Below are 16035 nucleotides of genomic sequence, written 5' to 3'. Positions count from 1 at the left end.
CTTGGTTAGGTCTCAAACGCTCAAATCACCTTTTTCAGTGATTTCTTGCTTTGAGGACTGATTACCACAAGTACTAATAGCTCAGCCCTCACCCTAACTCCAGCTGCCAAGAGAGACATTCACCTAAGTGGGGCACTACACCATTACTTGGAAGTCCCTTTTCAAATAAAACCCAATAATTCCAGATGTTGACAATGTCTTTATCAAGGGAAATGAGTTTATTGGAGGAGAGTGAAGAACTTTTATGTCAGGCTACAGGCAATTCTCCCATTAGCCCCCAATTTCCAGATTCTTTCTTCCACTTTCTTTGTCTTTGATCTCACCCTTTTAACACCCTTTGTTTTGTTCAGATTTGGTACCTTTGTAGTCAGTGCAATAATTGAACCGAGAACATAGTGCATTTGTACTAAAGAAATGTTCCCAATCGACATACATGCAACAATACTCCAGAGGCTCCAGACATACTGTTGACATTTCTTTGACTTTCAGTTTATGGCAGCCATCTTCAAAACACAAATTACAATCCTAATAGCACAGCATCAGAGGAATTCATTGCTAGAGACTCTAAAAATCATACTTATACTGGTATTGGTTAGGTGATTTTCCCTAGAATTTCCTTTTCCTTCCTATATGCTTAAATGGAATTAATTTAAGGCCAAAGTCTGTTTAGATCATTTCCAACACAAAATCCCTATAATAACAATATCATGGAAAAATCTACTTCTTTGGGAAGCTGCATAGGACCAGCAGGAGGGTGGGAGATGCTAACTATAATGTTATTAAATGTGTATTGTATGCCTTATTCAGTGAGAGATATTTACTATTCTCGTCATACTCCTTAGAAGAACCTGTGGGAAATGAGTTTTAAATGGAATTTATATCAGGCATGACTTTAAAGAAATCTAATTTTCAGAGGAGGCAGGAGAGGGGTTGTTGTTGTTGTTGTTATGTGTGTGTGTGTCTATGTCTGTGTGTGTTTGACTAAGTGTGTGTTTATCTCTCTGTGTGTATGCATATTTCACAAATAAACTGACTACTCATTTTAAAGAACATTTTCCTTCACAACATACATTTTGAGAGATCACAGAATTTCTTTCCTCATTTATGGAAGTCTTTCTTTTTGGAATGAGTCTCTGTGGTCACAGAAGAAAAGCAGTTTTATTAATGCTTTATCAAACTTTGTTTCAGATGAAAAATAAAACAAATGGTGTAATTTGCCACAGTTGATTTCAAGTGATACTTAACTGTTCTCAAAAATGAAACCCACTCTTAGAAGAAAGGGTCCCACTTTTGATGATGTGGGTACGACGGGGATTGTGGTGTTATAATACGACCCTCAGAGACTCTCCACCAATTGTTTGAGCTCTACCAGAACCACAGAAATATGTATACAGCTTCTAATCATGACTTCTTTGAAAGGGTAGAACTCATTAGAATACATAAATTCTGTTTTGTGTTTAAAAAAAAAAGGACAGAGCCATTCTACTGTATATTCTCACAATGTTTACAGGTGAAAGAAAGGAAATTGTCATTCATTTGCCAGTGGGTTCATTTCTTTTCTTTTTTTTTTTTTTTTCTTAATAAATATTTTTGGATCATGAGCTGTGCGCCAGGCGTTATGGTAAATATGAGTATACAGAGGATGATTTTTTACCACGAGAGCACTCTCACACTTAACGGAGAACAAACAATTACAACAATGACTCTGTAAACAAACTACAATAATGTTTTGAAGTAAAAATACAGTGCGTTATGAAAGAAGAATATAGAGAGGCCTAACACAGTTGGAGGGTTAGGGAAGGGTCTCTGATGGAAAAAAATGGAAAACTTAAGATGAGGTCCAGTCATGGACTTAATAACTACTTTGGGCACATGATCTTATTTTATTCTCACATCAGTTTTGACATCCCCTTATCCCCATGTTTGTATGACAAAACAGAGACTTAGAAAGATTAAGTAATACATTTGAATCCAAACTGCTCACAGGAGGCATAATTAATATTTCATTCCATGTCTATCTGATTATTAAACTCTTACTCCTGCCACACCACACTGTCTCTATCCACTGGGATCATGACCTGAGCCTAAAGCAGAGGCTTTAACCCACTGAGCCACCCAGGCGCCCCCTGCACTTACTTCTTAAAACTACAGGGCTCCTAAGTATGTTAACAGTCATTTGGTTGACATTGCCTGATGAAGACTATTTGTGCCAAGGAAATTTTCAAGATAATCCAATACAAATCAGTATTATTTTAGATAAGTACGAATTGGTAAATTGATCCAAATCTTTCTTTCTCCTTGCAGAAATCAACTTACATAGAAAATATGGATCCCTTAGGTGCAATAAGCAGCAGCAATCTGGGGCAGGGTGAATTGTTTTGCTCAAACAGATTTTGAACAGATTCTTTGGCCAACTTTGTTTCATCTCTCATACCCAGAGACTGCTGTCATTATTTGGCTCAGGAAAGACTGGCACTCTTCAATCAAATAAATGCGTGTTCTGACAATTCAGGGAACTTCAGTAAAAAAAAAAACAAAAAAACAAAACAAAACAAAACAAAAAAAAAACCACACACACAGACACACACTTTGCATGTTCACTTGAATTACACAAATATTAACAGGCTTCTTCTAAATGCAAAGCATTGTGTTAAGCTTTGCCTCTTTCCTCCAGGAATGAAACTATCTACCATCTAATAGGACAATACCAGCACTTAATAACTAAAGAACAATAACTTAATAGAGGGTGATTGAAGTGGCATCAGAACACAGTGCCAGAAGGGTTATAGGAAGGGAAGAAGGCACATCTAGTTTCTGAAAGATGTAGCATTTGAGGTAAAATGGGACTTGTGGAAAGGAAGGGACTCCATGAAATGATTAACAGTACCTACAAACAATAGGCTATGGGCAAATTCTGAGCACACTTGTGCAGTGGTTGCATTTGACTGAAATAGGGCAGCTGAGTTGTGTGGGAAGGAGTTGGTAGTACCATGGAGTTATTATTTGAAGGTAAGTGGAAGCCTTAAGGATTTTGAAGAAACGACTAGTATGTTGAGAAATGCATGTTAGAAATATAAATTGGGTGAAAAGGTGTAGAGTTATTTGGATTAGAGGGGAAAAACAGCAAGTGAGGAGAAAAGGTTGTAATTCTAAATATCGACAGGACGAATGAAAGGGCTGTGCTGCTGAGAAGCAGTGGGTATTTCTATACAGTAATCTGTAGCACTGTTATGTTATAGTAGAAGCTGAAAAACTCTGCATTCATTTTTTAAAAGAATGATTGATTAGTTTATTTATTTTAGGGAGGGAGAGAGAGAGAAAGAGCAAGTGTGTAAGCAGGGCAATGTGAGGGAAGAGAGAAAATTCCAAGCAGACTTTGTACTGAGAACAGAGCCCGATGTGGGACTCGATTCCATGACCCTGAGATCATGACCTGAGCCAAAATCAAGAGCTTAACCGAATGAGCCACCCAGGTGAACCTGCATTTACTTTTATTTATTAGGAAGAAAGGTAAAAATGGTCTGCATATGACTTGTGCCAATCATGGATGAGAAACTAGAATTCTCAAACAGCGACTGTGGTAGCACCATTTTGAAAATCTGTTTAGCATTATCAAATGAATATGAATATATTTCTATGTTATACCCAACAATGTCCCTTCGTGGTATGCCCCAAATAAATGTATATTCAAAATGAAAACATAAGAATGTTCACAGCACTTATGTTCTGTTGTTTTCCTGCAACACACTTGTCCCAAAAGAGGAGAATGGATACATAGGTTGTGGTATATTCCATGATGGAATACTACAGAGCAATAGATAGGAAGTACCACACACACAACAACAGTAACCAAAAGAAGCTGGACACAGAAGAACACAGTGAGTATTATTCTACTCATACAAAGACCAAAAATAGGTCAAACTAATCTAGCGTGTCAAGAACCAGAATAGTAGTAATTTGTGAAGAGGAGGGGTGGTGATAATTAGAGGGTCAAGAAGGGGTTCCTGCAGTGCTGAGAGAGTGCTCTGTCACATGGGGGCGCTCTAGTGAAAATTCATCAAGGTGTCCACTCACGATTTGTACACATTCCTATTCTTATATTTCAATAAAAAAGTTCATCAGATTAGGAAAAAAAAAAAAAGAAAAAAAGGTAACTGGGACAGGAGAACTGTTACAGACAGAAGAGGATGCAGATGTGAACTGGAAGTGAAGTCTTCAAGACGTTGTCATTTCAAGGTTCTCTCTCTCATTCGAGATGGTGTGCGGAAGCCAACCATCTTGCATTTCAACCTCTGAGACCCTGAAATCACTCTGGAAGATGGATAGAATGACCAGGAAATGTAGAATTCCCTTTTGCTCTCTTGCAGACACATTTACTTATGTGGTAACTTGTAACCAAGCATGAACATCATGCACTGAATTAGTTTACCTAGGTATTTTAGCAAGTTTTAGTTGATGTTATGTCTTTCTCTGAGGTGGGGGGCTCAAAAGAGGGACAAAGAAACTAATAGTCTGCGGGTAAACATTCTCAATATTTGCTATGTGAAACTATGTGTTGTCCTGTTCTGGCATTCTCATTTTCAGTACAGGTAATCGGGGTGGCTATTAATATGTGTACCATCATTATTGAAACCACCTCCATAAGACTAGCTTGATGACCAGCGATTCAAAGCTATATGCCCTAAAGTCTAGTCGGGCCCTGTTTTGTATGTCAAGTATAACTGCATTCACATGATAATAATCAATGGGTACTTTGTACTACAACGTAGATAAAAGTAAAAAGGATGAAATTAAAAATTTTAATAAAATTCAACAGGCACAGGAGCAGATTGAATCACAAGGAAAATACAAAATATTAGAACTTTAAATTGAAATAGAGGTTCTTCTTCTTTTTTTTTTTTTTTTCTTTAGCCCTGGCTCTGATTTTTTTATTTGCAGACTATTCGGAATCGATGCTAATGAACTGTCACCCTTGAGCTGGTTTTTGGTGGACAGGGGATGAGAGCGGGGTCCAAATAGATTGCCCTTTACGTGCACCAGTGTATCTGAATTTTCAGCAGAAACCAAAGACTAACAGTCACAAAAAAGAATTAAGTATCCTTTCTCGTTACAATGGATAACTTCCTCAAAGGCAGGTCCTTGAACACTGAAAGGACAGACTTGAAGCAAGCTTCGTTTTCACTTCAGGGAATGTCATACCTTCATTGTGGATAGAAGATATCTTTCTTCTGGGTTTGCTGCTACTCATTTTCCCTATATTAAATCTACTTTCACTATTTAAATGCAAAAACCATTAATATAACAGACTTGACATCCAGGGTATGATTAAAGTGCTATGGCACTAATCTATTTTTTCTAGAATGGGAAGGCAATTTCTGCTGAATCAGAAGGGTCCCTTACTACATATCACGAGCCAGCTTGTGATATTTCCAATTCAATACAATGTTCATTTCAATGCACATATCCATACGAAGAGAGAGGATTGATGGCACAGACAAACCCAAATTCGTGGAACATATTGATATAGTTAGAATGTTGGTATATTTGATATTTTGCTAACACAAAATATAAAGATAACATCTACAAAACACAAGCCATGAAAAAAGATCCGTCCAATAAAAGCTGAAACAAATAGGATTCTTTGCCCAATTACATTCTTGCTAATTCTTTAATCTTGTGTGTATCCCTCCCCAGTTTCATGCAGAAAACCTACCAGAGATGTGCTAGCCCTCCTCATTTTCACCTTCCCAATACCGAAGGAATTAATTGACTGTTTTGTTTTAAGAGGCTTCCTGCAGGGCTGTAGACAAGCTGGGTAAATAAAAATAAGCATGAGAGAGTAAACTGTGTCTGTAAATGATATCATATCTTCTTTAATTATGTTAATAGAGACTCTGAAATAATTATGAGATGACTGTTCCTATTTATGCCACCCTTTTGGGAGAAAATTTACTTCCCCCATCTAGGGCTTCATAGAATCTGTGTATTAGAGGGTTCTACTTACTCTGGCTTTGTTGTTGTTGTTGTTTATTTGTTTGTTTTGCTTTGCTTTGGAGAGAGAGTTATTGGGAGGTGAGGGCCGGAAAGAGAATGGCAGGCAGCCTCCATGCTTAGTGCAGACACCAACACAGAGCTCAATCTCATGACCCTGAGGTCATGACCTGAGCTGAAATCAAGAGTCAGACACATTACCGACTGAGCCATCCAGTCTGGCTTTTTCTCTTTGACTATATATTTCACTTGGTAGTAGGCACCAAAGTGAATTAAAGAGGTGAAACCAGACCATTCAAGGAAAATATTTATTTAAATATTAAGATTTCTTTCTTTCTTTTTTTTCTTTCTTTTTTTTTTTTTTGGACTGTCAGACACCTGTACTATTTCTGTCCCTATTAGAAAAAAGTGGTGTTAAGCAGTTAAACCTGAATTATTCTGTTTTTCTTACAGTCTGCAAATGTGTTTTTCTACTGCATCTTAAAAATCCTGCTGAAATCCATTTGACCTCTTTCTAACCTGCAGTCATTCACTTAAAATGTGCCATCTTAGGCACTTAAAGCTTCAACGTTTAGCAAGAGGGAAGGGAAAGAATATTGAGGGTATCCTGTGTCCTAGAAACCATGTCAGGTATGTCCTGTGTCACGTATTGTTTATTTAATGTTCAGAATGATTTTATAGGAAAAGGATACTTCTTACTGTACCTCAAAAAGTTAAATAATTCACCCAAAAGAGCTAACTAATGCAACCCAATGTTGTGAAGTAGCAGCAAAGTTAGAACTGTAACCTAGCTATCTGATTCAAAAGTCCATGATGTTGGCAATACACTTAACTGAAAAGTCTACGTGGATTACTCTACCTTATCATTCAAGTTTTTGTGTTGTCTCTTATGCTGTCATGAAGCTAAACTTACCTTAAAATAAGATCAATATTTTATTCGAAAACCCTGAAAACGTTACCCCAGCCAGATAGTACTAAAAGAATATAGCTTCATTTCTAATGCAAACGACTCCAAATAAGGGGCTTTCTTTCTGAGAGGATGCTGTTTCTAATGCAGTGTACAGAAGTGGAAAGGTTACAATGGTGATCATGGAGAGATCAGTGAAAGTGTCAGTCCTCGGACAGAAGATCAATTGTATGCATTGTGAGTTCTCCTTGCCCAGAACCCCAGGGACTCTACTGCAATCCCATTCTGCTTTCAATGCCTCCTTTCTCTCTGCTCCTGAATAGTCCTGTTGAAAGTAGACTGTCTAAAGTTCACATAGAACTGACTCTAGCTCAGAGAGTTCAAACATTTAGTTGAGCTAAGAACTTGGAAGGGCAGATTATTATTTTTTTCTTTTTCATCTAAACCACTTATGACTTCTAAATTATGATGGTGAGATTTTAGATACAGTATTTTCTGCTTCCAGTCAAGTCAGTTGATACTGTAATTTACCGTGTTAATGGTACCATTTGTCCCTCCTGATCTCACTCCACATGCAGAGGCAGCAGTTTAAAAGGGGTTGCATAAACTCTGCTCCAGTGAAGGGGGAGAAGGTTTGTGATTATAAATAATGCACTTTGCAGAATAAATAATGCACTTTGCAGAATAAATAATGCACTTTGCAGAATATAAATCAGCATCCTTAAATATCGACTCTGAAGACATTTTGGCAACCTTGACGGCATCAACATTAATACGTGACTATAAAGAGAGTGACTAAGGTACTTTATGCAGTATTTCATCACATGGCACATAGCTACAGAAGTGAATTTTTACACTGCTAAAATAATAGATCGTATTCACAATCTGGTCACCGATTGTTAGGGATACCCGTACGAACATCATTGCTAGCAAACTGCGTATATTTCTAATTAAAACAGTTTCAGTGAAGAATGTCTGCAAACTTGAGCTTCCAAAATCTAAGATTACTCCAATTATTGTCTATCTTTTCTAGTTTCCTTCTTTTAAAATCTTCCTTTGTTTGCAGTTTAATCATCAAAATCACAAATTGCAATTTCAAGAAGACACAAAGAGACAATATAAACTCTGACCCCGAATGTTTCTTCTTGTGGAAATCCAAAAAGCAGTTTCAAGTTCTTACAGATTCTCTTTGCTAACACTGATTAGAAGCCCAGTGGCTGCCACATAATTGTTCTATAATCATATCTGTAATATCCGACCTGGTTTATGCACACCATCTATATTCTAACAGCACTCAACAGGTCACAAGTTAATAAAAATACCATTAACGTCCCCCTGTGACTAAGGAAGAGAAATATTCATCTTACTAGGCCACAGTGGGCCAATATAATTTCCTTGGCTGTTAGTGTAATTAACTGAGCTGGCCTGTGGATTTCCCCAGAGCTCAGAATGGGCACAAGATGACCTTGAAGAGTACTCTCTGTGGTACGCTGCCAGAGGGCATGGTTTATCAAGGTTTTAGGTCAGCCCTGAGTCAGGTTCCCCCAGAACATATTTGCTTATGTAACTGTGTTGGACATAAAAAGCATTTGCATACAGTTTCCATTTTTCCAGGGACAGGTGCATATAAACAGGACTTGGCAATAGTTGCAAAGTGAATAGTTTTCCTTCGACATTTCCAGTCTTTCCTTTTCATCCCTCTTTCCAAGCACAACACTTTTCGACCTCGTTTTTCTATTGATACAGCAAGCCTTCCTGCCTGTGAATGTCCTCCCTCACCTGACTGTAACACAAAAGCACGGATTTCAACTTTTCAAATTTGAGCAACGTTCCATCCCATTAAAGTTTAAATCTTCATGTGTTTGCATTTTTAGATTTGCTTTAAAAAAGATAGGAGGGGCGCCTGGGTGGCTCAGTGGTTTAAAGCCTCTGCCTTCGGCTCAGGTAGAGATCTCAGGGTCCTTGGATCGAGCCCCGCATCCGGTTCTCTGCTCAGTGGGGAGCCTGCTTCCTCCTCTCTCTCTACCTGCTTCTCTGCCTACCTGTGATCTCTGTCAAATAAATAAATAAAATCTTAAAAAAAAAAAAAGATAGGAAATGTTTTTACTTTTCATTGAAAATAAGAAATGTTTAATATTTTTATTTTCTGCTTATAAGGTGCAGGATACACAGCAGTTCATTGGTTTAAGATCTTGTCAAATCACTATGCATTGTGATTGTAACCATCCTATTGTCATTGGGAGATGGGGATTCAAGACCTGAGAAAGTAAAGAAATGTTGCGACTTGTCCCCGAGAGGCGGCCCAATGACCCTCAGAGCAAAATTGCTTTACTGATGTCTGGAACGGCACACAGGGACCAAAGAATGGAATCAGGAAGTCAGCGAGGGGGTCTAAATATATGGGTTTTTTCCTCTTTATCCTTTCAACCATAACTCCACTATTTCAGTATGGGGATATCACTGGTCACTTTCATTTTCTTAATGAAAGATTTTAAGATACAAAAACGCAGGTAATAACATTATAAATACATCTGGTTTCATGTGGTTTTGCTTATCTATTTTGCCACATTAGCTTCTGATCTTTTTTCTTCGAAGAAATAAAACATTACAAATACAGATGATATTTCTTTTCCTCCATCCTAAGGCAAGAAAGTTTTACTAAGTGCTTTTCCTAGTAAGAAACCTGTAGCTGAGTTCTTCATGTTTTTAATTTTATAAGTGATACTACTCCTATTATGGGCTAAATTGTGCCCTCCATCCCTACCCCAGGTCATATCCTGAAGCTCGAATTCCCAGTACTTTAGACTGTGACTGTAATTGAAGATAGGGCACTTTAGAGGTGATTAAATTCAAGAGACTAGACGGTGTGCCTTAATCCAATCTGACTGGTGACACTTTAAGAAAAGGAAGACAGGTTGCATTTTAAAAAAAGAGAGAGAAAGAAAAGGAAAAGAAAAAAGAAAAGAAAAGAAAAAGAAAAGGAAGACATACAGGGAGGTATACAGAGGGGGGAAAAAAACCCAGATCCAGACACAGGGAGACTGCCAAGGAGTAAGGCCTCAGAAGAAGCCAAGCCTGCCAACACTTTGATCCTGGCATCTAGGCTCCACAACTGTGGGAAATAAATGTTTGTTGTTAAGCCACATTGTCTCTGGTTCTTCGCCATGACCATCCTGTCACACTAATACGACCACCTTCGCTTTGGTTTTCCTTTTCTTTTTCTTTTTTTTCCCTATGTGGATAAATGTACCTCTAGCTCGCTTATTTTAACAGATGCTCAGGATTCCACCACATTCTCGCGCCACACGTGATTTATCTACTCCCTCTCTGGTGAACGTTGCGGTCAGTCTCGGGGGACCACTAAAGGAAGCATTGTTGAAATAAACATGATCCACGTGCTTCCTTGGGCCACTTGGGGGTGTTGCTCAACCCATACAGCGGTATCTAGAAATCAAGTCTTCTGTTTCGGATCAGAAGTTCACTGGTTTAAGATCTTGTCAAATCCCCATCCAATACGAGGTAACCATTACCTCTCCTCTCCGTGATACATTGTTTCTGCTTCTTTACATTCTCATCCAGACTTGGTAGTGTTAGATTTTTAAGTGATTTTCCTGATCTGATGGATAAGAAATGGCCTATATCGAAATATTTACCTTGGGTATTTCTGATTATGTTTACGTTTGACCATCTTTCCACATTTATTAAACATTCCAGTTTCTTATTCCCAAAATTGCCGAATTTTAGTTGGATTTATTTAGCATTTTTTTAACTTATTCATTTGTATAATTTGTTTTTGTACTCTGGCAATCAATCTTTTGTAGATTATGCACAACTGCAAAAATCTCAGAGGTTGTGACTTGTGATTTAACTTTGTGAATGGTGTTTCTAAATTGAGGGTAGTAAAACACAATAAAAATTATCTTTGTGGGGGCGCCTGGGTGGCTCAGTGGGTTAAGCTGCTGCCTTCGGCTCAGGTCATGATCTCAGGGTCCTGGGATCGAGTCCCGCATCGGGCTCTCTGCTCAGCAGGGAGCCTGCTTCCCTCTCTCTCTCTCTGCCTGCCTCTTTGTCTACTGTGATCTCTCTCTGTCAAATAAATAAATAAAATCTTTAAAAAAAATTATCTTTGTGGCTTGGAATTGCTGTGTCCTGTTTCAGAAATCTTTTCCTATATCAGAAAAAGATACCCTTTTTTCTAAAAGCCTTTTAAATATAGGCTTTCAGATCTTGCCCTTTAACTATCTGGAATTTATTTTACTCCATGATACAAAAAGTGATCTAATTTTACCATTTTCTAGGTAGCCAACTATTTCCACAAGATTTATTAAAACCCATCGTTACTTCTCTAATACCACCTCATCTAAATATCACCTCACCTACTAAATTTCTATATATGGTCGAGTATATATGAAAAATACTAATGTAGTCATTTATTTGTCTATTACTGAATTATTGCCATTCTATCTTAATAACTATAACTTTAGAATAAATTTTGACATTTGGCAAACAAACTCTCTCCCCAAAAATGACATTTTATTCTCTTTCAAAATTATATCAGTGATTCTCGAACCTTTGCACTTTAAAATATATTTTAAATATTTTATATATTTTTAAATATTGTAAAAACATTCTTGGGATTTGATAGGGATTGTGTTAAACTTAGTTTGCTACACTTATATTACTCAGTCTTTCTATTAATGGATACACTATACAGCTCCATTTAAATAAATGCTTCTTTCTCGCCTTTCAACAGCTTTTTAGGATTTTTTTTTTCCTATCACAGTTTTACAAAATCTGTGTCTAATTTTCGCTCCCAGGTAATTTATATTTTCTACTGTTATTATAAATATTGTCTTAAAAATAATTGCATTTTTCTGTCTGTATAGGAATGTTGTTGATTTTTGTATATTGATTTTTCTATCTAGCAAACTTATTGAACTCTCTTAATGGTTCTATTCTTTTCTCTGTAGGTGCATGCAAAATGTCAGAGTTTTTTGTTTTGTTTTAAATTTACCTTGCCATTTTTAGAGCTTCTATTTCTTTTTTTGCCTTACTGTCTAACTAGGACATCTGAAACAACGCTGAATAAAAGTGGTAAATAGGGTACACCTTCATTCTCTTTATGGTTTTAAAGAAAGTGTTTCTCAACTTTCAGTATGATTTTTTGCAAATCTTTGGTAAAGACCCTCCTTTGTGTGTTGAGACTTCCGGTGTATCCTCTTGCCCCCACGGACAAGCATGCTTCATGCAAGAGTTATCTCCCACTTCTTTCAGCCTTCTTTAGCAAGTTCAGGAGCCCAACCCTGTGTCAAGGTATGACTCCCCAACCTCAAATGAGGCTCTATTAGACACACTCTACCTGGAGCTCAGGAACGTCCATCTGTTACATTGCTTTACTTTCTGAGTTTTTCCTCTAGAAATACTTACCGAATTTTTAGATGCAAGTCTGTTATTTATGTCATATCTGTCTGATAACGCTATATTTTGGAGTAAAAGGTACATAAAAGCATGGCCTCCCTATTTTTAATTTGAGAATCATTCCCATCGCCCCCACCCTTTCTCTGTACCACTCTACTAACCACCCCTTCTACTCCTGCCCTTCTAGGAGCAAGGGAATGATACGATTTCTAGGTTCTTACTCACAGCTGGCGAATTTTAAGACTGACTAGGCTCAAGCCTCCAGAATCCAGGATACCTCATCATGGAGGACAAAGGCAAGAAATTACTGTTAAGGACATTGCTTTTAGACATGTCAATGTGACTGAGGGAATAGTAGAGAGGGGTTAAAAAAATAGGATGTGAATGGATATCAAGGAGGAGTGTGGACTTCAGCCAAAAGGCATAGCATGGGGAGGAAAGGAGAGGGGAACGTCTGCAAACCATAAATGTTTAGAATATCATTCAGTTCCTTGGTCGTTTACTGTGTATATAATAAATTACACATGGCATTGGGTAATTTTCACACTGATATTAACTTCAACATGAGAGGAAAAAAATGTAAAAAAAATTCAGTTTTCAGAATAACAATATATTTGAAAATTTAATATTATGTATGTTACAGTATTCACTTGATTATAATAGCAGACATTCTTTTTTTTTAATAGCAGACATTCTTTATATGTATTCAAGAGTCATGATATACCATTTATGAGGAATAGTCATCTAGCATAGTGAAGGAAGAAAAGGTCCAGAGAGAATATGAACCAGAAGCAAACACTGAGTTCTGAGTATGACTTTTAGGCTCTCACATTTTAGCTCTGGGGATTCAGATAGTAATCTATAGCGAGTGAACAAATACTGAAGGCTTGGACTTGGTTTGTTCAATTAATTGTTGAGTGGTAAGGGAGATTAGAGCAAGGAGACTCCAATTAGAGAAGTATGACCCATATCTTCTGTCAATCATTTCAATAAATTATGCACAAAAATGTAAAGATATGAGAAAAAAGAACTTACTGTCCATTTCAGACTAAATCTTTGGAATGGAGTATGTAGGGATTTGGTTGTGTTACCTGGTCTGTAGGAGAAGGACATTTGGACTAGAAGCTAGAAATCAATGATTAATGTGATACCATTTCCATTTCCCCATAATGCTATGCTATAAAACAGGATTCCTACAAATATTTCTTTTTAAAAAGATTTATTTATTTATCTGAGAAAAGAGGAATGAGAGTATAAAGGGGGTAGGGGCAAAGGCAAAGGTAGGGAGAGAATCCTTAAGCAGACTCCACACTCAGTGCAGAGCCCAAAATGGGGCCCAATCCCAGGACCCTGAGATCTAGAGCTGAGCTGAAAATGAACCACTTAACCAAATGAGCCACCCAGGTGCCTTGGGAGTCCTATCAATATCTCTTACAATAGTTTCATACTTTTGCCAAATGAATATTAGAGAAATGACTTTTTTATTGAATTTCCCTTCATTCTGAAAAGTGTATTCTTATCTCCTTGAATATTACTCCTGTGTACTACCCCTTTGAACACACCTCAACAACCACAACCAACATAACAAAAACTCTTGATAATAGAACAGCTGTTCAATTATTAAGGAACAACAGATTCAAATGTTTTTCTTAAATATTTTGGGTGGATCCATTCCAGGACAGAGATGTTTTAGAGTCAGTATTCTGTAGTGCAGTAGTGCAGCAAGCCACTTCTGAACCACCACAGAGCTGCAAGCCAGCAAAATTCCTAGAGTGCACAACTACATCAATTCCTTTGGGCCACACTGCTTAATTCTTGGAGACTGTTATTTGGGTAATGTCAACATACAAGGGAAATGACTGAAAAGCTATAATAGGTTAAAAGGAAAGTATATATGTATATGTTGGGCAGGACAGAATGAGTGGTTTTATTTAGAAGTGTGTCCACTTTTAGTAGTTCCTTGGCTTGGTTACTTATAAGGTATGAAAAATACATAAAAATACATGCAATAGCAGATAAAAATAAAGTAACACATAGAACATGGTTTAAGGGCTAATGCAGTACACTTTCTAGATGATACTTCTATTACCTACTATCCCAGGTGTCTGGAGTTTTGGCTGCCCATAACTCATAGCTGGGTTCCTCATCAGTAACCACAGTTAACTAAAGTACTTCATTCAAGGTTACATTATTTCCCTGCTGACAACCTGCATCCAGTAACTGATCAACTGGTAACACAAAGGCCCACTCCTCTTGCTTCACTTGGAACCAGGGAGTTCTCCTTGCTACTGGGCTCCCTATAGCATTGCCTGAGGTCTTTGTTATAATGGCACAGCCATTCAACTTAACCCTCTGTGCAATCCTGTGTCTCTACCCCTCACAGGCGATGTTTCTAAGAGTGCTCCCCAAAATCTCATTAAGTAATTGTCTCAGAGTTTCTTTCTCAAGAAGCCTGACCTTAAAGTGTTAATACCAGAAATGAGCCTAGGGATGACTTTAGAATAATATATTGAAGCTTCTTACTCACTCAATAGTATATCGAACCTACTTACTACCTGGCTGGCAATGAATCCCTCATCTCTAGTGACAGGTAGAAGGCTGATAGCCCCAGAAATGTGGTTGTAGTACAATTATTAAAACTTTCATCAGTGCAGATGCAATACCTCAGGTGTTTAAGAAGTCTGGGGAAATAATAAGGACTGCAGAATCTGATAACTATTGTTGGGAAACTTTAATGTCTTGGGTAAAGACAAAAAAAAAAAAAAGGCTAAAGGTGATTAATTACCAGCTGTAAGGCAAAGTGTAAGTGCCAGAAGGCCTTCTTGGAAACATATAGACTCTTCTCTAATAGACAGTGGGAAAAAAAGCTGAAGATAAGACCCAGGACTTAAGTTTAAGAGTTGAACTTCCATGGAGAGTTGAACTTCCAACTCTAGCAAGTTGATTACCAAGATCAGAAATGGGACTCAGAAACTATGAATGGGGACATCTGGACTGAGGTCTCAAATACTGCAAACCTACAGGACCCTCTAAGCATGCTGGGCCTCCTGAAGAATCCTCTTACTTGCTAAAAGCTAGGGCTCATACTTTGAAAATAACACAGAGGATTCTATATTGCAAGACAACAAGCCTTCTGAGAGCCAACACCACTTCGTCTAGAAATCAGGCAAGTAACTAGGATCAAATTTTAAGATAACCTGGCTAGAGAAGTATTGAGCCTATTAAGGGAAACAAAGGGATACTACTATGAAGGAGCTTCAGGATCTAAGTAACATGTACTGACAAGAGCTTGGCTTGTATATATGGGACTGGATCCTATGAGATAGTATATATGGAACTGAATCCTAAAGAAGCTGATTAACAACAAAGAACTATGAAGTTGGATAAGAAAGAGTTTATTAATATGGCAATATTCTCCCATGATATAAGACTTAACACTCTAGCAAGGACACTGGGACATAATGCTCTCAGGATAACTCTGGAAGCTTGAATAAAGTGATGGCTCATATCAACTGAGTAACAGTGCCCAATCTTTCACAGTAAATGATGGAAAGGCTCAGGGAAGGGAAGTGGTGACAGTACTAGAGTGGATATACTACCAGAAATCATAAAACCTACCAGATGACTCTATTCCATGGAAGACAGTTTCTTCACCAAAGTAATATGGAGTTTTTTGGCAAGAAAGGCACTAGAATCAATCATTACAGTTGTGGTCATTT

The sequence above is a fragment of the Mustela nigripes genome, chromosome 2 (genome assembly GCF_022355385.1).
Source record: "Mustela nigripes isolate SB6536 chromosome 2, MUSNIG.SB6536, whole genome shotgun sequence".
Lineage (NCBI taxonomy): Eukaryota > Metazoa > Chordata > Mammalia > Carnivora > Mustelidae > Mustela > Mustela nigripes.
This window is presented reverse-complemented; position numbering follows the sequence as displayed.